Source organism: Cynocephalus volans, chromosome X, assembly GCF_027409185.1.
Source record: "Cynocephalus volans isolate mCynVol1 chromosome X, mCynVol1.pri, whole genome shotgun sequence".
Taxonomy (NCBI): Eukaryota; Metazoa; Chordata; class Mammalia; order Dermoptera; family Cynocephalidae; genus Cynocephalus; species Cynocephalus volans.
The window spans coordinates 180,844,512-180,871,884 of NC_084478.1; the positions used below are offsets into that span (position 1 = coordinate 180,844,512).

Genomic DNA, 27,373 nt, shown 5'->3' on the forward strand with positions numbered 1-27,373 from the left:
GTCACCCTTGATAGATCTCGGGGACTTATTCTGTGAATGGGGAAGCGGAGGAACAAGGGAAAGATGGCAGAGGGAACGACTGCCAGGAGGCTTGAGTGAATTCGAATAAAGCCCCAGAAGCAGTGCCAGGCTGAGAGTGGGTGCCCTGTGAAGGCTGGCTGTCATTATTATTAGGACTGCAGTGTCATAGCCCTGCATGAGGTCTTTTCAGGATACCAGGAGGGTGAGACATAGCCCTCCATCCATTGATCAGCCTTGCTGGAAACCTGGACGAGGAAAGCCTGGAGCTATAACGCTGCACAGCATGGTGGAGATACAGGGGAGTCACTGGTTGAACGCAGGGGTGGCTTGTTTTGTTTTGCTAGGAGTGGGTCAGGGAAAGGAAGGTGGGTAAAGAGAAAGAAAACAGGGGAGAAGGGAAAGGTAAGGTCTACTGTAAAGGGCCTGTGCTTGTATCCTCTAAAAACGCAGAGGAGAGGAAGCCTTGCAACCTAATTTATGTATGGTTTTGTAAAGAATTACAGGGCTGTATGCAACTGAGTGCAGAATTAATGACATCTACCACGTTTGTTCCGTCCCGTCAATATAAACTACCTATTTTACACATCCGTTATTACCGGGAGATGAGGGAGGGACGGGGTGCGTTGGGGAGGAGCGAGTGGACAGGGAAGTGAGAAGGGAACGGGGCAGGAGAGCACAGACACAGACGCCTCCTTGCATGGAGGTGTGCTCCCATCTAGTGAGACTTTGGTTTATTGCAAAGTCAGTTCGATTTGGGTAACGGGAGGCAGCAGGGCTGATGATATTGCATCTGATGAGAGCCGAGCCCACGCGCTCCCGATCCCGCTGCCTCTGTTCGGGTGACTGAGAGAGGGTGGAAGGGAAGCAATCGCCAGGCCAGGTGGAAAGGCACCCACCTGCTCGGGTAACCAGGGGCTAAGCCTGCAAACCGGCAACTTCGCCGTAAACAGTGGGCAGAACAAAGTCAGGAGGAGTGGTCGCTTTGAGAACCCTTGCTGCCCGATCAGCAGACAATAGAAACGGAGTGAGAGGCCCTGCCCCACCTCTGGCCGGGGAGCCCAGCATGGGGGTCCAGGTTACTCGGATCCCCCCACAGCATTCACCTCCCTGGGATTACGAGCCCTCGAGCACCCCAGGGCCGCCTGTGGTCCACACGGGGCGATCAAGCCCCACCAGACTGGGCTGCCTGTTTTACTTGCAGCTGCGCAGATCCCCCCACTGACAGCAGGGGGCCACTTTCCTGTCCTTGAGGAGGGGCTGTTGCAGCTTCCCCGCTGCCCTCAGACCCCTACGTAGACCCCCAGCACCTCCTTCCATGCCTCATGCCACTGCCTTCTTTTCGCAACGCCGCTGTCATCCACACGCAGTAGCCATCCTGGCTCTTCTGAACTTTTCCTTAAAAACCTTCATCCAAAATTCCTTTGAGTTGCCAAGCAGCTTCCCACACAGGCAGTAACGGAGACACATTGGGGGAGGAAGGGGACACAGAGAGGCTGCGGCACTGAGCTCCTGCAAAGAATATGTGAACCGAGGGGTCGGGGAACGCCCAGAGTGGAATTTCTGCAAGAGACAGCCATCCAGGGCACGTGGGGCTGCCTCCACTCTGTTCCCTTTTGCTTCTTAATAGCACTGAAAGGGTCCTCCCATGAAGGCATCTCATCCCTTCCACAGTCTTCCTTGATCTCACACTCGTCTCTCTCCCCCTGCCCTTTCCTGCCTGCCTGGCTCCACATCGGAAGCCGGGAGTCCTGCAGCAGTGTCCACCCCGTTAATGAAGCGTGGTTCAAATCCGCCCTGCCCCCTTCAGAGCTCGCTGGCTGTGCCCGCTCTTCCAGCTCTGGTCTCACCTGCCTGGCCTCCCTCTCGCTGCAGGTTTTTCCCACTCAGCCTTCACGTTCGGGATCGAGAGCCACATCAGCCAGTCCAAAATCAACGGGACGCTGGTGCCGCCCGCCGCCCTCATCTCCATCCTGCAGAAGGGGCTGCAGTACGTGGAGGCTGAGATCAGCATCAACGAGGTACGTGATGGGTGCGGGGCTGGGCTTCCCAGCAGCGGGGGGCTCGGGACCCCGGTCCAAAGCCCGCGTGTGCTTCCTGCAGGCGTCTGAGAGCAAGCTGGGGTTGCTTGTTTGGTTTTTGTTACAATTTGAGCATCCCAAATCCGAAATCCTAAATGGTCCAAAATCTGAAGTTTTTGAGCATCAATGTGATGCTCAGAGGAAATGCTCACTTGAGCATTTCAGATTTTGGATTTTCAGATTTGGGGTGCATAACCAGTAAGTGTAATGCAAATATTCCAAACCCAGAAATAATTTCACACTGTGAAACGCTTCTGGTCCCAAGCATTCCTGGGAGCCTGACAGAGGGCATAACCAGAGGGACAGTCAGGGACAGAGAGATGATGGCCCTGTGTTAAAGTGACGTCAGGTGCTGGTTTCATGACTGTGCTCCTTGTGGAGCTGATCCGGGGAAAGATGGAACAAAAACCATCAATTAAATTCATACAGATTCTCTTGTATCCCCTCCCACCTTCTAGATTGGGGCTGTGCCGATTTGATAGGAATTTTGAAAGTCAGTTATTTGGGTTTTAAGCAGTTCCCTTCTCCTCCCTGGCCCCTTTATCTGTGCTCTCGGGATTCAGCTGAGTCCCACGGATGAGTCCACGTGTCCCAGCTCTGTCCTGCCTTCCTCAAGTTCAGAGCACACAAAAATGTGTTTGTCCGTCCACCAGGCAGCACCCTGAGCACTGCGGGTTTCATGTGATTCGAGTATTTAGAAAGCACGTCTTACTTTTAAGTGTGTACAGAAATTTTTTTGATAGTACCAGAGAATTGAAGGATGTTCAGACAAAAATGTGAATCAGAGGCCCAGACTGGAGCCTACTCGGGAAAGCGTGGTGCTGACAACCCCAAGTCAAGGGTAATCCCCTTACCGGTCATCTTTTGAAAAAACAAAAAATGTGACTCAGAACTAAACGAGGTCATTGTGGGTTGTATCGTGGCTGTATTCGATCTAAACCCTGAACCAAGGGCATCGTTTCAAGTAGCTGCAAGTGCTTATTTTATTAGATCAGATGGGCACGTGCACCAGGAAGGAAATCCTGAATGCTGCAGGCATCTCTAAATCGGGGCCGATGCTTCCAAAGACTTACTCCTCCCACAAAAGTGGGTACTAAGAGATTCCACACTTGCCATGGCACCAGGCAGGGTTTCTCCTGCTCAGCACAATGTACATTTGTGGCTGGACCCTGCTCTGTGGTGGGGACTGTCCTGTGCACTGGAGGATGTGGACCAGCATCCCTGGTCTCCACCCACCAGCTGCCAGTAGACCCCCCCGCCAAGTGGTGACAATGAAAAATGTCTCCAGTCATTCCCTGATGTCCCCCAAGGAGACAAAATTACTCCCCCCATACACAACCCCTGCCCCTGTTGAGAATCCTTGCATCAGGGATATAGCACTTTTGTCTAGGAATAAAGGAGACACGTTCACATGTCCTTAATGCCCCAGTTCAGGCTGACACTTACCAAATATGTCTCCCTCGGGACAGCCATCATACCTAGTTCTTCATCAACGGTTCCCCTTGTCCACCTCCCTGTCCTTGGCCCACCATGGAGTCCCTCTGCCCTGCCCCTACAGTCCAGGCACCTGCTTGGTTCCGCCGACCCAAGACCCCTGCCCCTGAGCTCCCAGGCATCTCAGTTTCTGGGCCACCTTCCTGCACCTCTCCCACCTGGAAGGCAGAGTCTGGTCCTGGAGGTCCTCTTTTGCGGGTGCTGACGGCTGCCCTTGGCTTACTTTCCCAGGATGGCACGGTGTTTGATGGCCGCCCCATAGAGTCCCTGTCCCTGATAGACGCTGTGATGCCCGACGTGGTACAGACGCGGCAGCAGGCGTTCCGCGAGAAGCTCGCACAGCAGCAGGCCAGTGCGGCGGCCGCAGCGGCAGCAGCAGCAGCTGCAGCAGCATCCACGGCAGCCCCGGCAGCAGTTTCCCAGCAAAATCCACCAAAGAACAGAGAGGCCACGGTCAACGGGGAGGAGAACGAGCACACGCAGTAAGTAAGTGTGGGGCTTCTGGCGCTTTATTGTGCTTCTAAAGCTGGGCGAATGCAACGACTTCTTAGAGATCTGCCCGCTGTCAACTTCTCACCAGATGCTTTCCAGTGCTTGCTTACTGTCTGGCCGGAAGACCTTCACGTTCCCTGTTTCTCACCCAAATCCTTAGACCCGACCTTCTCGACACACATCCTGGATTTTATGAAATCCTGCTGCCCTGCTCCTGAGGGCTCACGTGTAACAGGGACAAGTACCAGATGCTCACTGTCCAACATAAGCAAGTATCTCTCTCAGCCTTCCATGCAGAGGGTTTTCAGCCAAATTATGGTCTAGTAGTCGAGCCCACGGTCAGTGCAAGGGCACCACGCCCCGGACACCAGGCATCATCTTACTTGGTCATTGCAAAACCCCGGGAGGTTAGACCTGTTAGCTAATCGCCCAAGAGTATGCAGCAGATGAGTCAGAGCTCGACAGTCATATCACAAAACTTGCTCAGGCCCGGTGCACCTTCCACCAACTAACTCCCACATCAGAAAATCTATTTAAAACTAGAACAACAGAGACAAAAGAGGTGGCCTGTCCTGGGACCCAAAGTCAGAATGCAAGGCATGCCTGTGCCCCATCCAGGACCTCAGCCATTCTGCCACCCCTCTGGTCTGAGGTCGGCTCCTTACCCGTTCCCCATCACTGGTCTGTTCCTCTGGAGGCTGTTCCCTGCTGTGGCCGTGGGAGTGGGAGTTCTTCTGCCCAGGCTGCGTCTGGGCACTGACCCCTGCCCCAGGGAGCCCAGCCTCCTTCTCTTGCTCGTGCACGTGGCTAATACACCCTGGCTCACTGCTCTTAAGTTCTGCAGCAGCCGCCTCGACCCCCTTCTCAGCACCTCACACCTGGTCTACAGACCAGCCTGTCGGGGCTGGAGCGTGCCACGGCTGCCTGTGGATAAGTGAGCAGGTGACAGCCTCGTCTGCACGCCTCTATAGAGTCCCAGGCCCCCACTGCACGGCTGGCTAGGACACCAGCTGTCCTCTCGCCATCACCAGGGGATGGATCCACCAAACGTAGATCATTTTGCTTTTCTTCATCTTCTCCCAGCCACATGGGAACTTGGGAAGCATAAAAGAAGTAGCGTTTTTACACAGCCTCACTGTTCCTGAGGGTAGGTTGTGAAGATTTTGTGTCATTATTCTCAATCCAAGCAGGGTCACCAGGCATTTTCATATTTTTATGTGTTGATCCAGAAGCAGTGGATCTTAGGTTACTTGCCACAGACAAGGGAGTCCTTCTCTTCCTGGGGTTTTCCACCTAAATACCTGAACAAGCAGATTTAAGAGCAGACTCAGCTCTACACTGCATTACAAAACTCTCAGCTGCTGCTGACTGGGTGCTGGTTAGATCGGACTGCTGCCTTCTCTTTCCCATAAAGCAGGGGCTACTAAACTTTCCCTAAGGGGCCAGACAGTGGCTGTCACAGGCGTTCAGAGCCAGGCAGTCTCTCTCACAGTGACCCAACTCTGTCTTGAAATGCAGAAGCAGCTGTCCTCTTCTGCTCAGGCTGCTGTGACAGAGCACCGCAGATCTGCGGCAGAAACAGCCAACATTTCTCCCCACAGGCCTGGAGGCTGCAAGTCTGAGCTCAAGGCGAGGCAGGCTGGTTCCTCCTGAGTCCTCTCTCCTTGGCTAGTAGACACCATCTTCTCCCTGTGTCCTCACATGGTCGTCCCTCTGTGTGTGTCTGTGTCCTAATCTCCTCTCCTTATAAGGACATCAGTCGTATTGGATTAAAACCCTCTCTAGCAACCTCATTTTACCTTAATCACCTCTTTAAAGACCCTGTCCCCAAATACAGTCACTGTCTGAGGTACTGGGGACACGGTTCATCCCATAACAGTTGCTGCAGGTAATGCATAAATATGTGGGCGTCAGTAAATAACTTAAACGTTGTTTATGAGGAGAGGCTGCAGCAGGCTAGGTTTTGGCCCATGGGTCTTAGTTGACTGGCCTCAGTTTTAAGGAATAAATTAGTATATTCCTCACTCATATTTGAAGACTGGCAAAATACAAAGAGACACAAAATACCCAATCACACAAAGCCATGATTTAGTTATAATCATCAGAGATGGTAACGCCTAGTACATAAAAACAAGGTGTTCCTAAAACAGAAGCCCCCTGAGAATGAGTTTCTTTTGTATTGATAAGCCACGTGCCTTTTTGTGTTTCCTACAACAGATAATCACTCGAAACCCATGGAAATTGACGGGGACGTTGAGATTCCACCCAACAAAGCCACAGTCCTTCGGGGCCATGAGTCCGAGGTGTTCATTTGTGCCTGGAACCCTGTCAGCGATCTGCTGGATTCTGGGTGAGGATGTCAGGTGGGGGACGCTCCAGGGTCAGGGGAACCCCTTCCCGTCTCTGGCATTCAGCCTCAAGGGACACGTGCTGTTGTCTGATCTCCTGTGTCACGTCTTCCTGACATGAGCAGATCCGGAGCATGTCCTGTGCACTCCACAGCTCTGTGTGTCTCGGATTGTGAAGTCGACATTCCTCGCTGTGTTCTCGGATTGTAAAGTCGATATTTCTCACCGTGTTCTGCATGGGATAGGGAGCAAAGACATTTAAAACTGCTAAATGCAGAGATGGGGAGGACAGGAGGGGGGTGCATGGGAGGGGTGGAAAGAGCTGTTCCCACCAAGAGCTGAGGTGCGTGTGTTTTTATTCTGCAGGTCTGGAGACTCGATGGCCAGGATATGGAACCTTAATGAACACAGCAACGGGGACTCCACCCAGCTTGTGTTGAGGCACTGTATACGGGAGGGGGGACACGATGTCCCCAGTAACAAAGGTGTCACCTCACTGGACTGGAATGTAAGCATCTTCCACCCCCAAGGCCCCTTGAAATGTCAGGGTGCGGTGGCCCTGCCCTGAGCTGCGGGCTCACAGGTGCCCTTCATCTCCAAGAGCTCCTGCTGAGGCCATGGCGGGCACAGAACGAGCTGGGTGTTGGGTGGCCGTGCCTTCCCATGGTCAGCACGCATGAGCGAGTCGAGCCTGATGGCGCTGTGAGGTGGACCTCACAGCGTGAAGGTGGGACCCCAGGATGGCTCAGCTGGGGAGCTGTGACAAGCAGCCAGGAATGCAAACTTTCCACCTTGAGAGCTCAGGACCAGCTGCTATGTGCATTTATACATGGGACACACGCCGTTCAACTTCTTTTTGTTTTCTGCAAAGTCCTAGGATGACTTTCTGTAGGTATTTTAAATTCTATCCTTAATTAGACAGCACACAAGGTGAGTGGTTTCAGTGTGGCTTTCTCGCTTACTGGTCCACATGCCTTGCATTTAATTTAACAGCAGTGTGTGCTGAAGTAGTCAGAGATGACCCGTTAGTCTCTTAACGTGGCAGCAGTTATCAGCTTAGGAATATTCTAGACTTGGGATCCTGGCGATTTCTGTGTGCATTTCTGGTGCCACCACTACTAAGCTGCTTCTCTGGGTTTGTGTCTCTTTCTGGCCCGCAGAGCGATGGGACACTTCTGGCCACAGGTTCATATGACGGTTTTGCAAGGATATGAACGGAAGACGGTAAGTCCTGCGTCTGTCGTGTTGGGGTTGGACAGGACCTGCTTCTGTATGTAACCGTGAAGTGAACAGAGCATGACTTTGAAGTCAACATGTTTGTCTGTATTTTTTTTACATAACAGGTAACCTGGCCAGCACCTTAGGCCAACATAGAGACCCCATCTTTGCCTTGAAATGGAACAAAAAGGGGAATTATATTTTGAGTGCTGGTGTAGACAAAGTGAGTATTAACTTAAAACACATACTTTCGATCTATACATGTTTGTTTTCAGTCTCCAGATAACATGGTGTTTTCTTTGAATTCTTAGGCTTTCTCCTTCCCGTTAAGAAATCAAAAGGACCTGTATAGGTTTTGTTTTTGTAATTTTGATCTTAGTGTTAATTTATAGCACGTAATCTCTGTCAGTAAATTCCACTGTTCTACATACCTCTGTGCAAAGTGTCCATTCTTTTGAGGTTCATAGTTCAATGATAAAGAGAAGAAAATCTCCAGACTGTGTTTATCAATGGCTGGACAGAGCAGGTGGTGTGGGTTTGCTCTGTGTAAACTTTCACCCCTAGAGTGATGTTAGTGACACAGACAGTTCTCTTAGCAGACTTCTGCTCTCCTAATTTGATAAGCTCCTGCTTCCCACTGTAGACTACACATTTCCTGAGCAGGAGTAAAACGGACCCAGGGACAGGGCACTGTCCCCTGACAGGCCACGGAGCCGAAGTGGGACTCCCTTACACTGCACTTGGACAGGACTGCCAGAGAGACGTGATGGCATTAGAGCCAGGTGCCTCTCGAAGCCATCATGGGGTGGAAGATCCCAGAACAAAGAGGAAGGTGACATAGAACCATTCCCCCACAGAAACTACACTGGTTTCATGATAGTTTGAAAACTTTACTCTGTTACTGCTTTCTGTTCATTCAAATTGTAAAATTTAATATAAAATAATAAACGAACTCTAAACATCATCACACTCTTGGAGAAGTCATGGGTGCACTTGGCAGGGTACAGCCCACACAGGTGATAACTGGCCCATCACCTGTCCTTTTAATTAAATTTTATTGATACACAGCCACTCCCATTTGCTGAGAATTGTCGGTGGCTGCTTTCATGCCTTAGTGGCCAAGTTGAGCAGTTGCAACAGAAGACCATTGGCCCTCAAAGCTTAAGGTATTTACCAGGTGGCCCGTGACATAAAAATAGTGCCAGCGCCTGTATGTGGATATAACTGTGTAGGTCAATGAATCATTTGTTCCTTTTCTCTATATTTAAGCCAAGAAACTCTTCATTCAGACTTTGGAGCCTAATTTATTATAATATAAGAAAAGATAAGCTGCTGTGGTTGACACACTAAATGTGTCATGTAACTACCATCAAATTTTTCCCAAGATGTTCTAGTTCAAGTAATACACATACACAGCACTCTGTCATGCCTTCAGCAGGCCATCGGTAACTGCCACTTGAATTATGAAAATAATTCATGAAAATGATGGCTAATATTTACAGCAAGCTCTTTACTACTATGTGTGTTAACCCATCCGATACTCTCAAGATCGAGGCAGGCATTAGTATGATCAATCCCATTTTACAGAGGAAGAACTGGAGCCCCAGAGAGGTTTATTAACTTGTCTGGTGACACACAGCTGGTGCAGCGTGGCGGAGGATGAGGCCCCGGCTTACCAGTAACTCTGCCCTCCGACTTGCCGAGCATTCTAAATCGTTTCCTGGCCTCCTTCCCACCTGGTGGATCTTTTATTTTACATTCATTTGTGTGTTTCTCACCGATTATTTATTTTGACTCTACCAGGTGACGGACTACATGATCAGTAAAAATGCGTATTTGGAATCATGTTAGTCTTTTGGTTCATATATGTCCCTCTTTACTCCTTAGTCAACCATGGCAGGAATAATAACAGTGTCCTTGAACATAATACCCATGGAGAAAATGTAATTTATGAGGATGCTGGTGTGACCTTCAGTGTATGCTTAACCCAAAGTGACAAAAATATATTTCACATTCTCAAAGCTTTTGTGAAATGTTTTCTTCGGTTCAATGTATATTTAACATACACGTCAACTAAATGTTCCAGTGACTGGTTGCAGTATGTGAAATTGTATCAGACATTTGTGAGTTTACTTACAGTTTGACCCTTGAACAGCACAGGTCCACTTATACATGGAACATTTTTGGTCTGGTAAATACTGCACAATGCTATAAATGTATTTTTCTCTTCCTTATGATTTTCTTAATAACTTATTCTTTTCTCTAGCTTATTTTATTGTAAGAAAACAGTATATAATATATATATATATATATATATATATATATAACATAGAAAACATGTTTTAATTGAATGTTAATGTTATTGGTAAGGCGCCAGATCAATAGTCGGCTATTAGTAGTTAAGTTTTGGGGAAGGCAAGAGTTACACGTGGATTTTCAACTGTGTCCGGGTCGGTACCCTAAGCCGCACGTTGTTAAAGGACCGATTGTACTCACAATATATAATCCACATTTGTTTGTGCTTGACAAATTAAGAAAACAGTTGCAGACAGTGACATGTGGTCCTGAGCTGACCCCAAATGTAGGAATACCATGTTTAAAAGACACTTGCTGCTCTGAGTGATTCCTCTGAACCTTTCTACAATCAGACCAAAACATATCCTGTTCTTAAAATGAAATCTTTATGAAGTCCCACTGACAGACAGGTGTAAAGTTCCCAATGACGTTGAAAATTCCGGTTAATGAAGACTTAATTCCAATGGTATTTATGCAGCTGCCCCTGACTGCTGCTTTAAGTATGTTCCTAACTTCAGTAAGTTCATCATAATTCACGATTTACTTTGTGTTCCGAGGTGCTGATTACCTTTTTCCTTACTGTAGACCCATAAATCAGCACCTGACCTGGGCGTAATCCGATGGCTTTGCCACATCTCGTGGTCCTGGTTCATGGAGGGTTGGTCAGGGGAATTTCCAGAAATGTCTGTTTGTGCAGCTCTTCATTTGGAAAACTGCTGAAAAGACATTTAGATATGTTTTGATACAGGTTTTTTAGCGTTTTGGGATGAGGGGGAATCACCACTGATTTGGGTAGTTTTCTCAGGTATCAGTTAAGGCTGATGTGTCCGCTGCAGTAGCCACCAGCTCATGTGGCTATAGTTCATCACATGTGGCCGTCCAAACTGCTTTGTGTAAAACACGCTGTGATTCCAAGCTCTAGGATGGGGGGCAAGAAAGAATGTCAGATACCTTATTCATATTTTTCTATACTGATTACGTGTTGAAACAATAGTAATTTGGAAATATTGGAGTGAAATAATATACACTGTTAATGAATTGTACTAGTTTCTTTTTTCTTTTTAATGTGGTGACTGTAAAATTAAAAACTAGTGTAGTGACTCACATGATGCCTCTATGGGACACTGCTAGGCAGTTAGCTTATTTGGGGAGAGCACGGTGTCACACCAAGGTCAAGGTTCACATCCCCTTACCAGCCAGCCACTAAAAACCCCCAAACTACAGAGAAAAGAACACTCCCCTCTACTTCCCCTTCTCCTAATAATATGACCTCTCCTCATCCTGAACTTCCTACAGCTTCCCTGAAAAATTAAAGGAATAGCTCTATTGGACTGTGCTGGTTTAGAAGGAATAAGGGCCCACTGTCTTTTCTTGTATGATGCATTTTTCATGAGAAAACTTTGCAAGAAGAATAATTACTAGCTTTTTCCTTTGTTTGCGGAGCACAGACAACAATCATTTGGGATGCCCACACAGGAGAAGCCAAACAACAGTTTCCTTTCCATTCAGGTGAGGTTTGTTTTGATTTTGTAATTTAAAAGTAATGATTCAGAGTTCTGTGAAATGTCCCTTAAAGTAATTGTGAATGCACAGAGGGAGCTGCCTGGGGAACCTCGCTGGTGGGAAGGAGACCCATTTCATGTTAAGTGTTGTCGTTCAGGTTTGCAAGGTACAGATGCCTCAACACCAACCTGCTCCCGAGTCTGGAAACACAACTGGGAACCAGCCAAAGAGCCAGGGCAGGCTTCTCTGTCCTGCTGCTCCAGAAGGGCTGCTGTTTTGGGGTCCCCGAGACCACTCCATGTTTGGCAGTCTGTTGGGTGGACACACAGGACTCAGCATACACAGCTAAGACTTCTTGTGGGAACGGATACAAAGCAACATCAGCAAAGGGAAAAGGCATGAGGGATGAAGTCCCGAGGAGAACAGACGTGAGCTCCCCGGGGAGTCGCACGGGATCTGCTTCATTCCCCCAGAAGTCAGCTGTCTTCCAGGGAAGCCCATTAGAGACTTGGTGCTGAGGATTTTCATTAGGGGCTGGTCACATGGAGGCACCCGCTGCCTACTCCATGCCCGGATTCCAGACTCCCAGAGTTAAGCAGGTGCTCAGCACAAACTGCACTGTTTGCACGGACAGCACAGGCAGGGGCTATTCCCATCAGTGAAGGAATGGTGAGAGCTCGTATCGTAAGAGGGTGGTCAGACCTTGATGGCTAAGCCTCGAAGAACTGAGCTCCTGGCACTTGAAGACATTACCTGGTTACAATGGCCCGAAACACTATGTAGGCAGCACCCTGTTCTCTGTGTGACGTGTGCTCTAGGGCGGCATTGTTCACAGTCCTCAGGCCATGAGCTTTCCCAGTCAGGGTTCTGTGAACACAGGGCTCAGTTCCAGAGCTTCTCTTTCTCAGAAGCAGCCTGTGATGATCCTGAATAAAAGGGACTCGCTGAGATTCCTAAGGAGAAGGGGCTCATCACATGAGCAGCTCCCTTTCCCCCTTGCTGTTCCTTCCTGAGCCCCCCGACTCCTGCCGTCACCTCTCACTTGATGCGTAAATGCCTCTAGGGAGTGTTCCATTTGGACTGCCTCAGGGGAGCAGAGACTACACAGACATGAGCGGTGCATGGCCACGAGGTCCCCGGAGTGCCAAGTGATCATTTGAGGTAGTGGGTGCCTGAGAGGAGGTGGGAGCAGCTGCCCTCAGCCGCAGACCCGCTCCCTGTAACTGGACAGGCATGAGGCTTGGAGGCCACAGGTACAACAGCCGTGGGGACTAACACATCTGTACCCCTTCTCTGGCTGGTAACTGTTCTGATGGCCTGAGATGTCTTGTCTCACTCCATGCTCAGCATCCCCTGAGGGCTTTTCAGAACATCCCTGTGTGCAGCTGAGACCCCAGGACCTGCCTGAGGGACAGAACAAGGATGGAGTCTGGCTGCTCTGACTTCACCACCCTGGTCTTTACGTGTTCTTCCATCGTCTTGGGGCACCCAGCTCTGAGGACAGAACAAGGGCTGGGCTTTTAACAATGGCCCTGGGCATTTCGGTGCATTGGATAGTGGCCGGATTTCCCGCTGCCTTCTCAGCAAAGAACACAGAAAGTAGAGAATGAGACCCTAACTAAACTGCATCATTAGTTAACCTTTGTATTGTTCCATCGTCGTTACTTCTGAGGTCCCTTCAGGGGCAGGGCTCACACTAGAACAAGGAGTAGGGAAAGCTGGGACATGCATAGATCTAGCGGGGAGTGACCAGAAGGCAGTCACCTCAAAACCCTCAGCAGAGCAGAGGGTCTCTTGGACTCAGGCAGGTTGTTCATCACGAGTCCTGACCTTTCACCCAATTTCGTCCCTAATATGGGATTCTTGTTGACACTAATTATCCCCGAATCCATGGGATGCATTAATGGGTTGCAGGAGGTTTTTTAATTGGGGTGTCTTGAGCACAGGCTATGAAATCTTTTTCCTCTTCTTTTTTCTCCTCTCTCTGTGAAAACAAATCTAACAGGCCCACCATGGTGATACTGCTCAAGCAGGAAGGTGCAGGGGGAGGTAGCTGGCACACCTCACCTGCCCTTTCTCACCTGTGCCGTGGGAGCAAGAGATGCTGCATGCTGTGGGGCACAGAAAGGGCCATGGAGCCTCTTTCCAGAGGCATCTTGTCATCCCGGCAAATGTGGGAGGAGAGGGTCTTTAAGGTCTTTGAAAGTAAGAGTCTGTTCACGCGGGAATATGTTTTATCGTGTTACTAGATATGGCTTCTCCACCATGCTGTTAATTGTTCTAAGTCAGCCGAGCTCTGTGCACAGTTGATAAATGTCAGTGTCCTCCCTGTCTTTCCTGCTCCACAGCCCCTGCTCTTGATGTGGACTGGCAGCACAACACTACCTTTGCCTCCTGTAGCACAGACATGTGTATTCATGTATGCAGACTTGGCTGTGACCGCCCGGTCAAAACCTTCCAAGGACACACAGTAAGTGGGACTTCTGAGTTTCAGACTTGAGTTCATGACAATGTGATGTGGGAGCCTTTTTATATTTTTTACCTAGAATCAAAAGATGCCATGACAGCAGACCATTTCTTCTGCCGACCTTTGCTCTTGCGCTGTCGCAGCTACCCTAGGCAGTTGGATTAACCCAGTGATGGGAAGGCAGTGAGAAAAAGTGACTCTGAGGTGATCTAGATGTTGGACTTTGCGGCAAAGGCTATGAAAAAAATGTACGAGGATATAAAGGAAAAGATGCTTGTAATAAGTGAATAGATGGGGAGTGTCAGCAGAGAATGGAAATACTATGTTTCTAAAAAGAAATGGAAATTGGAGAACTGAGAAGCAAAATGTCTGAAACGAAAATCTTATTAGATGGGTGTAAAAGCAGGCTGGAGATTGCAAAAGCAAGGTTAGTGAACCAGAAGGGAGATCATAGAATGGACAACTTGAAGAACAGAAAAGACTGAAAAAATGAGTGACGGCTTATTGATGTATGGGACAATATTAAACATATATCTGTGTTATATGGGTAGAAAAAAGAGAATGGAACAGGAAAATTACTTGAACCAACAGTGGCCACATTTTACTAAATTTGGTGGAAAACATCAACATTCAATCCAAGAAGCTGGGCAGACCCCAAGCAGAACATCTAGAAAGAGATCTGTACACCTAGGCATGTGGTCAGCAAACACTAAAACCAATGATAAAGAGAAAATCGTAAAAGCAACCAGAGGCTGAAAAAAGAATCTCATCATGTACCAGAAAAGAACAGTATGAGCAGCAGCTGTCTTACCAGATTTTTTAGCTAAGCACATGAGGCTCTTCCCAGTCTTTCCCCAGCAGATCCCTCTAGCGTCCCAAACCCCCCCCATTCCTCAGTTCTCCTGGAAGACACGTCTGGTCCAGCCCCTCACACCTCATCTCAGCCACTCCTGAAATGCTTCCCTGCCTTAAACTGTCACAGCCCCCATCTTACACCCACTCACCATGTCCCTGGTCTGACACAAAATCTTTCCCATCTTCCACGACCCCATTCAGATGTCCTCTGGATTCCTTGCGGACAATTCAGGGCTCCCACCTGGGCTCTCTCATGTGCCTTCTCGTTTATTCTCACCAGCACCCAGAATGTCATTAGATGTTGGGGATCCCCTGTTAAAGCAGAGGGGTCTGATCAAAGCCCCTGGGGAGTTCCCATCATGCCCCCAATTTAAGGGAATTCAATTCCATTGTCCTCAGTGCCTGCGCCTTTCCCTAGTACCCACCAGTCTCAGCTCCCGGCCCAATGCGTCCCTGCTTCCAAAGGAAAGTTTTTTTGGAGCACAAGCATCCATTGTCCCGTGAATATCTGGCTGTGGTTACAAAGGGACACTTGCTTTTTCTGGTCTAAACTTGTTTCTCCTCTAACCCTGGTTGATCTGCAAACTTTTAATAGTACTGCCCGCAGTCTCTGCATGCCGTAGGGTACAAGGTCACATAGCTATGTGATTTCCTGCTGCCGTGCCTGGGACTTTACCACCGTGCCACCACTTGGCTCTTTAAATGGGTCTCCTTGTGGCTAATCGTTTGGAACAAGCCTCAAGCTAAATGTGGCTGAGCTACTTCTTCCTAAGACTTCTGAGCCTCTTCTCAATGCTTCCTAGGAATTGTGACTTGGGCTAAAAGTGGCGGGTGGGTGGGGTGGCGCTCCATTCCCAGGAGGGTTCAGCTGGAGACAGTTCATGGTGACTGGCTCCAAATTCCTGGGCCCCAAGAAACCTGACCATAGATTCTCCTCTCAGCATCTGCAGCCAGAACCAGCTACCCTTGTGCACATTGACACACGCCCACACTCCCACACATGCATGCACACACTCACACCTCCACACTCCAGCACATGCACGCACACACATACATGCATACACACTCACACACAAGCAGGCACAATCATGCATACTTGCATGCACACATACATGCCTGGACACTCATGTATGTGTATGAAAACCCACACACAGCCACATGCTGACACACTTATGCACACTTGTGCACATGCACACAAAGTCAAGCATGCTCATGCACACTCATGTACACTTGTGCGCACGTATGTGCATGCACACATCTGCACACTCACACGTGTACACATTATCCCCTCTCCAGTCTGACCTCTTCATCCTCCCCTGGCTCATAGGAGCCCACTCCTTGGACTCATATGCATGCCCACTCACAGGCCTGGACACTCATGTACGTGTATGAACACCCCCACACAGCACATGCTCACACACACGTGCACACGCATGCACACTCACACTTATACACACTTGTGCACATGCACACAAAGTCATGCACACTCATGTACACTTGCACACACATACGTGCACACACACGTCTGCACAGTCACACACAGGTCCACACGTTACACCCTCTCCAGTCTGACCACTTCATCCTCCCCTGGCTCACAGGAGCCCACTCCTTGGACGCACATGCATGCCCACTCACACTCCTGGACACTCACGTCTACATATGCACACCAGCATACATGGCCACATGCTCAGACACATGCCCATGCATTCATACACATCCATGCACTTACACACGTCTGCACACTCACACACACCTGGGCACTCACATGCACCTCTGCGCACATGCCACTCTCCAATCTGACCTTTTCATCCTCCCCTGGCTCACACAGGAGCCCACTCCCTGGACTCCAGGCTTTCTTCCTCCCTTTTCCCAGGCCATCCATGCCATGTGGAACACTGATGTGGCCCTGTCACTTCTTTGCCTCACACCCTTCAGAACTCAGTTTCCTTAAAATGTAGTGTGACCGTATAATTCATCCTCCGAACCAGAGTTCTTAGGAGTGTGAAATTATTTAGAAAATGAATTATGAGTGTGAAGTTAGTTCATTGTTGGGCTGGACAGCAGGCATAATATTGTGGGATTGTCCTGAGCAGATGGGGCCCTACAGTCACCCTAAGGAAAAGACCCTTGTGGGTGCACCTTCTCCTCGGTCTCCATGTACGGCACAGTGTTCCTCTGCCACAGGCTGTTCCTTTGTAGAGCCGAGTTCCCTGTGTGTGCCCCTCTCCCTTGCCTGCCGGGTACATTTGCCTTTGTCCACCAGGGCTTAGCCTCGGGGTCTCCGTGGCCCTGGTGGCCCTCAGGAACAGTCCTGTTCCTTTGTGCACCCAGCATGCTGAGCTGCCTGGTAGAACTCCCCTGCCCTTTGTATTTCCAGGCTGTTTGCCCTGGAGCGCAAGCCCCTTGGGTGGGCTTTGTTTCTCCTGTGCGTTCTCACCGAGCCACCCTCTGGGCTCTGGCGTGTGCTCGTGCACTTGGGGCACACGGGCCTCCTGTTCCCCGTGGAACCCCACCGTGGCTGAGGGGCTTCGTCTGTCTGCATTGACCCCCGTCCACTGCCACTCGCCAGAAAAATGTAGCAGATTTACATAGAAGGAGTAGCTGTTGCATTAAAAATGCACAGGGAAGTGATTTCCATGTCCAGTTTTAAAAACAGCTGTGGTTTTGGTGTTTTTATTTGCTGCCTACATTGTATGTGAATTCTTCATTTGCTTCCTTCCTAGTATGGAATTTTTTCCCTTCAAGAAATATTGATGAGGGTGGCTGCTCATTTGTGGTATATGGCTGTGCTTTTATAGAAAATGAAAAGGCAAAGTGAGAAAAAGGAAGACGCATGGCCTCCCAGGCTCTGTGCTTTGCTTTTGGGGAAAGTCCCAGGTGGCCGATCAGCAGGATGACAGAATCTTGCTCCCCCTGGAGGATGGCCAGCAGGATGACAGAACACTACTGCCCCCACCAGCAGTCTCTGGTGGATGGTAGGCAGGATGAGAGAGTGCTACTGCCCACTTGTGAACAGCTGCTGGGATGACAGGGTGCTACTACCCCCTTGTGGACCGCCACTGGGATGACAGAACACTATGGCCCCCTGGTGGATGGCAGGATGACAGAGCACTACTGCCCCCTGGTGGATGGTAGGCAGGAAGAGAGGGTGCTACTGCCCCCTTGTGGACAGTCACTGGGATGACAGAGCACTACTGCCCCCTGGTGGACAGTAGGCAGGATGACAGGGTGCTACTGCTCTCTTGAGGACAGCCAGGGGGGTTACAGAGCACTATTGCCCCTGGTGGATGGTCGGCCGGATGATAGAGCACTCTTGCCCCCTGGTGGGCAGCAGCTGGGGTGACAGAGCACTATTGCCCCCTGGTGGATGGTCGGCCGGATGACAGAGAGCTTCTGCCCCCTGCTGGACGGTAAGCAGGATGAGAAAATACTGCTGTCCACTTGTGGACAGCTGCTGGTATTACAGAGCACTATTGCCCCTGGTGGATGGTCGGCCGGATGACAGAGCCCTGTTGCACCCTGGTGGACGGCAGGGTGACAGAGTGCTACTGCCCCCTGGTGGACGGCCACCATGATGACAGAGCGCTACTGTCCCATGGTGGACAGCCACTGGGTCTGATCTCAGGCCTTGATTTCTTTTCCAAACCCGTTCTATCTTTCAGAATGAGGTCAATGCTATCAAATGGGATCCTTCTGGAATGTTGCTAGCATCCCGCCCTGAGGACATGACATTAAAGGTAAAGTTGGCATCTGCAGGGATGAGCTGTTTAACCCTAAACAGCCCCCAGTACTTAACGCAAGTCTCACATTTCCCTGTTCCTTTGGGGGTTATCTGCATTGAGTCCTCTTCCTTCCTCTGTAATTTGTCCCATTACTGACTGTCTGATTAGCTCTCGCCCAGTGAACTCTGATGTACCAGTCGAGGGTCCTGCTAGGAGTCCCAGCCCTTCCTGGGCAATGACCTGCAGTTTTTCCAGTGGGACACTCCAATGGCTTGCGTATGGTTCACAGCCAGCAGTCTCTTGGCTCACTGGAGGGACATAGCTTGCTCATATTGTTACCACTGTGTTTTCTAGATCTGGAGCATGAAGCAGGACACGTGTGTGCACGACCTGAAAGCTCACAACAAAGAGATATACACCATCAACTGGAGTCCCACCGGGCCGGCCACCAGCAACCCCAACTCCAACATCATGCTGGCGAGGTAAGGACACTATCCCTGCACAGCCCAGCCTCGGCTCCTGAACGCAGCCTGGCCCGCTGTCACTGAGTCAGCAGCACAGCAGCAGAACTTCCACATACGCAGAGAGAACAGGACGTTTTGCTGGAGCACTGAACGTCGTAGCTCCCTTTGGAAGGGGCCGAGATAGAACTTTTAAGCGAGGCTGGGAGAAGGCACGTGTTGAGAGGGCTTCAGGCACTTGGCTTTGCTGAAGGTTTTCCTGACAGCAGAGAAAGGAAATGGAAAGAGTTCACGTCGGACCTTGGGCTTGGTTTATTCGTTCAACTCAGGGCTTCCAGGGGCAGGAATTTCAAGCAGGGATAAAGGTTCCCCCAGCCACAGCCAGACTTGACCTGACATTTTATATAGTGAGTCCCCTAAGACACCAGCTTGGGAGCGAGTGGAGTGGCCATCCAGTCACCGCCAGAATTGGGAAGAGGGGTTATAAGCGACAAAGGTGGCCTCCCCCAAACCACGTGGCTTTAGGCTTCATTCAAGAGCATTATCGTGCCCTGATGCTCGCCAGACCCCATTAAGAGCAGAACGTTCCACTCTCGTTGTTTCAGGAAGAACTTTTAGAAGAACAAGCTAAAGAGATTCTGAGACCGAATGCCGAGCTCCTTAGGGGTCTGAAAACCAGGATCTGGACCCATGAAATGTGGATGTCCCCTTAGCCTACAAGAGAGGAGAGTTAAGGGGAATGTTTGGGTACCAGGAGGCAGCAGCGGGTTATTCTGTGTAGCTGCAGAGAGAGGGTAGTGACAGGCGGGCACACACACCTCCTGTAAGGGGAGAACGGCTGCCACCGGCCTCTGCGGCAGCGGGAGCCAGCCGGCCGCGCCAGGAGCGAGCAGCTTGTTGAAAGTGCTCAGCCCAACCAAGCTTGTTTCTTAGAAAAGACTGGAAAGAATCCCTGTAGCAGCCGAGCGGTTGTACAGAACAACACGAAGGCCGTAATTCTCTTATTTCACGTAATTGTCCTAAAAGCCACTTAAATTACTAAGATACAGCACCGCTTGCTATATAATCATGTATTGGTGACTCGGGGGGTTCTTTTGTGTCACGTGTTACCCATTAGGAACATAAATGACCCTGTAGTCAGCACACACGAGAAGGACAGTGTGGTACCAGCCCTGTAGAGAAAAAGAAAGCCAGATAGCAGGTTTGTGATACGTACTTTATTTTAAATTTGAAAATAACTGAAATTTGCAGCTCTCAGCAATGTGGTCGAATGTGTAGATGTGACTGTGTTTTAATTCCTGTTGGATTAAAAATTTTACAAATATTTATTCACTCTATTCTCTGCTTTTCCAAACCTGGCTATCTGCATTTGTTGGTAACAATAGAAGTTTTTCAATGTAAGAGCATCTTAGAAAACTTGATACATATTCCACAAAAGTATTTACCATTTATATCTTTCAACAAATGCAGAAACATAGGAACGCGGGTATCAATTTGCTTTCGTAATAACAGCACCAAAAGTTGTTTGTTTTGTGACGATGGCTTTGTTTTCACCGCATCTGAGTTGCATTTTAGGAGGAGAAGCTCACCGATCTGGACCTAGAAGCGGGGAGAGAGAGACGGCTCCTGTGAGGTGTGGCCCGTGTTGGAGGGACGTGTGCTAAACGCCCGCGTGCTCAGGTGATAACGTGTCCCCTCCATCTCCGCAGTGCTCCGTTTGACTCCACGGTCCGGCTGTGGGATGTGGAGCGTGGGGTGTGTATCCACACGCTGACCAAACACCAGGAACCTGTCTACGGTGTCGCTTTTAGCCCCGACGGGAAGTACTTGGCCAGCGGCTCCTTGGACAAGTGTGTCCATATGGGGTTGAGTCCTTTGCGAAGTAATGCCCGAGTAGCTGTGTTTGCAGTGACCTGGGCTCAGAAGAGTCACCGGGGAACTGGCGCTCAGGAATGAGCTGCCAGCCCCCATGGAGAGCCCAGTCCTGGGCTGTCTGTCCGGCTCCGCCTGGCTGTGCCCTTGCCCAGGACAGACACCGGCCACTCCCTCCCCGGGAAAGGTGTCTGCTTCTGCTGTCCTCAGGGCTCACAGCTCCAAGCAAGACATCTTGGAGACGTCCCTCCTTGGAGGAGCCACCACCTTCTTTTCCCCTTTATGAGCAGCTCCCCGCTGTCCCCGAGACCCGTGCAGCACCTGGGCGGGCAGAAGGGCTGCACCCCGTGTGGTAAGCGCTGGTCACTGTGCTTTCTCCGCAGAGTGGCAGTCTCGTCCACAGCTACTGAGGCACCGGTGGCATCTTCGAGGTGTGCTGGAACGCTCGCGGGGACAAAGTGGGCGCCAGCACCTCCGATGGCTCCGTAAGCAGTGCTCGAGTTGGCAGGGGCAAGCGTGGGGTCGGGACAAGCCGGGGTGGCACTCGGCAGGGCTCAGCTGGAGGGCGGGGACCGCTTTGGGTGGCCTCACCTCTGAGAGTGGCCCTTGCTTCAGCCCTTGCAGAATGTCTTTCTGGTCATCATTTCCTGGATGAAATTGGGGTGCTCTGCCCCTCTGAGGACATTAGGCAATACCTGGAGGCCTGTTGGGCTGTCACTGCTAGGGGTTGGGGGGCTCCTGGCATCTCCTGGGTGGAACCCAGAGATGCAGCGCAACCTCCTCCCATGCACAGCACAGCATTGACCTCGAAGGCCAGGGTCCCCAAATGTTCTTGGAGACCTTGCACTTAGGCCTAAGCTGCCACCTACCTCGCCATGTAGGCATCTGGCTGTGGTTCCTGCTGCTGCCACTGTCACTCTGCCACGTGGACCTCAGTCCTTGCCCTGGTGTTTCCCCCAGTGCTGTTTGCTTGAGTTTGCTTGGTCAGGTGTGCAGGCACTAGCCTGTTCTTGGAGCTTCTCTGACCTTCATGACTGTGTTCCAATGAAACTTTATTCACAAAAATTGGTGGTTGGCCACCATCTACCGACCCCTGCTCCAAAGGCACGTTTGTGTCATCTCTCGAGATAACAGGCGCCTCTGTCTTTCCTTCCAGGGGTGTGTTTTAGGTCTGCGGAAGTAAACACAAAATATTATAGAAAAACTCGAGAGTTCTAGTGGACCAGCAGAGAACGTGTGGGGTCCTGGCCCTCTCCAGACACCATTCTGTCAGCTCCAAAACTGTACAAACTTGACTTGCGTTAGAGTGTACTTGGAAATCAACTCGTCCCTGGCCACAGGAGTCTATATGTTTTCGTCATCTTCATCAAGAAGTTCCAAAACAAACAAGGAAAAACAAAAGCATACACATAGTCATATCAGAGGGGGAAGAGTGGTCTCCACCCAGGACATTCAGCCCAGGAAACAGGAAGCTAGACGTACACGGTGTGGTTTCCATCCGGAAGAGGCTCTGATGGCTGAACGGAAAACAGGAAAAAAGGAACCTGTGCCAAAAACACAAAAACAAAAAACAAAACCAAGAAGCAAAATGCTGTGATAAACCAGAAGGGGAAACGTCCTCTGCTCGCGCTGGTGTTTCCTTTCCCCTGACAATTGGGACACTACAGCTGCTATGGCAAAGGATGTTCAAAGACCAGTTTGTACTCCCTGGACTCCAGGCTTTCTTCCTCCCTTTTCCCAGGCCATCCATGCCATGTGGAACACTGATGTGGCCCTGTCACTTCTTTGCCTCACACCCTTCAGAACTCAGTTTCCTTAAAATGTAGTGTGACCGTATAATTCATCCTCCGAACCAGAGTTCTTAGGAGTGTGAAATTATTTAGAAAATGAATTATGAGTGTGAAGTTAGTTCATTGTTGGGCTGGACAGCAGGCATAATATTGTGGGATTGTCCTGAGCAGATGGGGCCCTACAGTCACCCTAAGGAAAAGGCCCTTGTGGGTGCACCTTCTCCTTGGTCTCCATGTACGGCACAGTGTTCCTCTGCCACAGGCTGTTCCTTTGTAGAGCCGAGTTCCCTGTGTGTGCCCCTCTCCCTTGCCTGCCGGGTACATTTGCCTTTGTCCACCAGGGCTTAGCCTCGGGGTCTCCGTGGCCCTGGTGGCCCTCAGGAACAGTCCTGTTCCTTTGTGCACCCAGCATGCTGAGCTGCCTGGTAGAACTCCCCTGCCCTTTGTATTTCCAGGCTGTTTGCCCTGGAGCGCAAGCCCCTTGGGTGGGCTTTGTTTCTCCTGTGCGTTCTCACCGAGCCACCCTCTGGGCTCTGGCGTGTGCTCGTGCACTTGGGGCACACGGGCCTCCTGTTCCCCGTGGAACCCCACCGTGGCTGAGGGGCTTCGTCTGTCTGCATTGACCCCCGTCCACTGCCACTCGCCAGAAAAATGTAGCAGATTTACATAGAAGGAGTAGCTGTTGCATTAAAAATGCACAGGGAAGTGATTTCCATGTCCAGTTTTAAAAACAGCTGTGGTTTTGGTGTTTTTATTTGCTGCCTACATTGTATGTGAATTCTTCATTTGCTTCCTTCCTAGTATGGAATTTTTTCCCTTCAAGAAATATTGATGAGGGTGGCTGCTCTTTTGTGGTATATGGCTGTGCTTTTATAGAAAATGGAAAGGCAAAGTGAGAAAAAGGAAGACGCATGGCCTCCCAGGCTCTGTGCTTTGCTTTTGGGGAAAGTCCCAGGTGGCCGATCAGCAGGATGACAGAATCTTGCTCCCCCTGGAGGATGGCCAGCAGGATGACAGAACACTACTGCCCCCACCAGCAGTCTCTGGTGGATGGTAGGCAGGATGAGAGAGTGCTACTGCCCACTTGTGAACAGCTGCTGGGATGACAGGGTGCTACTACCCCCTTGTGGACCGCCACTGGGATGACAGAACACTATGGCCCCCTGGTGGATGGCAGGATGACAGAGCACTACTGCCCCCTGGTGGATGGTAGGCAGGAAGAGAGGGTGCTACTGCCCCCTTGTGGACAGTCACTGGGATGACAGAGCACTACTGCCCCCTGGTGGACAGTAGGCAGGATGACAGGGTGCTACTGCTCTCTTGAGGACAGCCAGGGGGGTTACAGAGCACTATTGCCCCTGGTGGATGGTCGGCCGGATGATAGAGCACTCTTGCCCCCTGGTGGGCAGCAGCTGGGGTGACAGAGCACTATTGCCCCCTGGTGGATGGTCGGCCGGATGACAGAGAGCTTCTGCCCCCTGCTGGACGGTAAGCAGGATGAGAAAAAACTGCTGTCCACTTGTGGACAGCTGCTGGTATTACAGAGCACTATTGCCCCTGGTGGATGGTCGGCCGGATGACAGAGCCCTGTTGCACCCTGGTGGACGGCAGGGTGACAGAGTGCTACTGCCCCCTGGTGGACGGCCACCATGATGACAGAGCGCTACTGTCCCATGGTGGACAGCCACTGGGTCTGATCTCAGGCCTTGATTTCTTTTCCAAACCCGTTCTATCTTTCAGAATGAGGTCAATGCTATCAAATGGGATCCTTCTGGAATGTTGCTAGCATCCCGCCCTGAGGACATGACATTAAAGGTAAAGTTGGCATCTGCAGGGATGAGCTGTTTAACCCTAAACAGCCCCCAGTACTTAACGCAAGTCTCACATTTCCCTGTTCCTTTGGGGGTTATCTGCATTGAGTCCTCTTCCTTCCTCTGTAATTTGTCCCATTACTGACTGTCTGATTAGCTCTCGCCCAGTGAACTCTGATGTACCAGTCGAGGGTCCTGCTAGGAGTCCCAGCCCTTCCTGGGCAATGACCTGCAGTTTTTCCAGTGGGACACTCCAATGGCTTGCGTATGGTTCACAGCCAGCAGTCTCTTGGCTCACTGGAGGGACATAGCTTGCTCATATTGTTACCACTGTGTTTTCTAGATCTGGAGCATGAAGCAGGACACGTGTGTGCACGACCTGAAAGCTCACAACAAAGAGATATACACCATCAACTGGAGTCCCACCGGGCCGGCCACCAGCAACCCCAACTCCAACATCATGCTGGCGAGGTAAGGACACTATCCCTGCACAGCCCAGCCTCGGCTCCTGAACGCAGCCTGGCCCGCTGTCACTGAGTCAGCAGCACAGCAGCAGAACTTCCACATACGCAGAGAGAACAGGACGTTTTGCTGGAGCACTGAACGTCGTAGCTCCCTTTGGAAGGGGCCGAGATAGAACTTTTAAGCGAGGCTGGGAGAAGGCACGTGTTGAGAGGGCTTCAGGCGCTTGGCTTTGCTGAAGGTTTTCCTGACAGCAGAGAAAGGAAATGGAAAGAGTTCACGTCGGACCATGGGCTTGGTTTATTCGTTCAACTCAGGGCTTCCAGGGGCAGGAATTTCAAGCAGGGATAAAGGTTCCCCCAGCCACAGCCAGACTTGACCTGACATTTTATATAGTGAGTCCCCTAACACACCAGCTTGGGAGCGAGTGGAGTGGCCAGCCAGTCACCGCCAGAATTGGGAAGAGGGGTTATAAGCGACAAAGGTGGCCTCCCCCAAACCACGTGGCTTTAGGCTTCATTCAAGAGCATTATCGTGCCCTGATGCTCGCCAGACCCCATTAAGAGCAGAACGTTCCACTCTCGTTGTTTCAGGAAGAACTTTTAGAAGAACAAGCTAAAGAGATTCTGAGACCGAATGCCGAGCTCCTTAGGGGTCTGAAAACCAGGATCTGGACCCATGAAATGTGGATGTCCCCTTAGCCTACAAGAGAGGAGAGTTAAGGGGAATGTTTGGGTACCAGGAGGCAGCAGCGGGTTATTCTGTGTAGCTGCAGAGAGAGGGTAGTGACAGGCGGGCACACACACCTCCTGTAAGGGGAGAACGGCTGCCACCGGCCTCTGCGGCAGCGGGAGCCAGCCGGCCGCGCCAGGAGCGAGCAGCTTGTTGAAAGTGCTCAGCCCAACCAAGCTTGTTTCTTAGAAAAGACTGGAAAGAATCCCTGTAGCAGCCGAGCGGTTGTACAGAACAACACGAAGGCCGTAATTCTCTTATTTCACGTAATTGTCCTAAAAGCCACTTAAATTACTAAGATACAGCACCGCTTGCTATATAATCATGTATTGGTGACTCGGGGGGTTCTTTTGTGTCACGTGTTACCCATTAGGAACATAAATGACCCTGTAGTCAGCACACACGAGAAGGACAGTGTGGTACCAGCCCTGTAGAGAAAAAGAAAGCCAGATAGCAGGTTTGTGATACGTACTTTATTTTAAATTTGAAAATAACTGAAATTTGCAGCTCTCAGCAATGTGGTCGAATGTGTAGATGTGACTGTGTTTTAATTCCTGTTGGATTAAAAATTTTACAAATATTTATTCACTCTATTCTCTGCTTTTCCAAACCTGGCTATCTGCATTTGTTGGTAACAATAGAAGTTTTTCAATGTAAGAGCATCTTAGAAAACTTGATACATATTCCACAAAAGTATTTACCATTTATATCTTTCAACAAATGCAGAAACATAGGAACGCGGGTATCAATTTGCTTTCGTAATAACAGCACCAAAAGTTGTTTGTTTTGTGACGATGGCTTTGTTTTCACCGCATCTGAGTTGCATTTTAGGAGGAGAAGCTCACCGATCTGGACCTAGAAGCGGGGAGAGAGAGACGGCTCCTGTGAGGTGTGGCCCGTGTTGGAGGGACGTGTGCTAAACGCCCGCGTGCTCAGGTGATAACGTGTCCCCTCCGTCTCTGCAGTGCTCCGTTTGACTCCACGGTCCGGCTGTGGGATGTGGAGCGTGGGGTGTGTATCCACACGCTGACCAAACACCAGGAACCTGTCTACAGTGTCGCTTTTAGCCCCGACGGGAAGTACTTGGCCAGCGGCTCCATGGACAAGTGTGTCCATATGGGGTTGAGTCCTTTGCGAAGTAATGCCCGAGTAGCTGTGCTTGCAGTGACCTGGGCTCAGAAGAGTCACCGGGGAACTGGCGCTCAGGAATGAGCTGCCAGCCCCCATGGAGAGCCCAGTCCTGGGCTGTCTGTCCGGCTCCGCCTGGCTGTGCCCTTGCCCAGGACAGACACCGGCCACTCCCTCCCCGGGAAAGGTGTCTGCTTCTGCTGTCCTCAGGGCTCACAGCTCCAAGCAAGACATCTTGGAGACGTCCCTCCTTGGAGGAGCCACCACCTTCTTTTCCCCTTTATGAGCAGCTCCCCGCTGTCCCCGAGACCCGTGCAGCACCTGGGCGGGCAGAAGGGCTGCACCCCGTGTGGTAAGCGCTGGTCACTGTGCTTTCTCCGCAGAGTGGCAGTCTCGTCCACAGCTACTGAGGCACCGGTGGCATCTTCGAGGTGTGCTGGAACGCTCGCAGGGACAAAGTGAGCGCCAGCACCTCCGATGGCTCCGTAAGCAGTGCTCGAGTTGGCAGGGGCAAGCGTGGGGTCGGGACAAGCCGGGGTGGCACTCGGCAGGGCTCAGCTGGAGGGCGGTGACCGCTTTGGGTGGCCTCACCTCTGAGAGTGGCCCTTGCTTCAGCCCTTGCAG

The 27,373-nt window shown here is 50.7% G+C and overlaps 1 pseudogene; it reads left to right on the forward strand.

Moving 5' to 3' along the window:
• LOC134368685 (F-box-like/WD repeat-containing protein TBL1X) overlaps nucleotides 1-21,305 on the forward strand; it is a 32,655-nt pseudogene extending 11,350 nt beyond the window's left edge.
• Nucleotides 21,306-27,373: the final 6,068 nt, after the last annotated feature.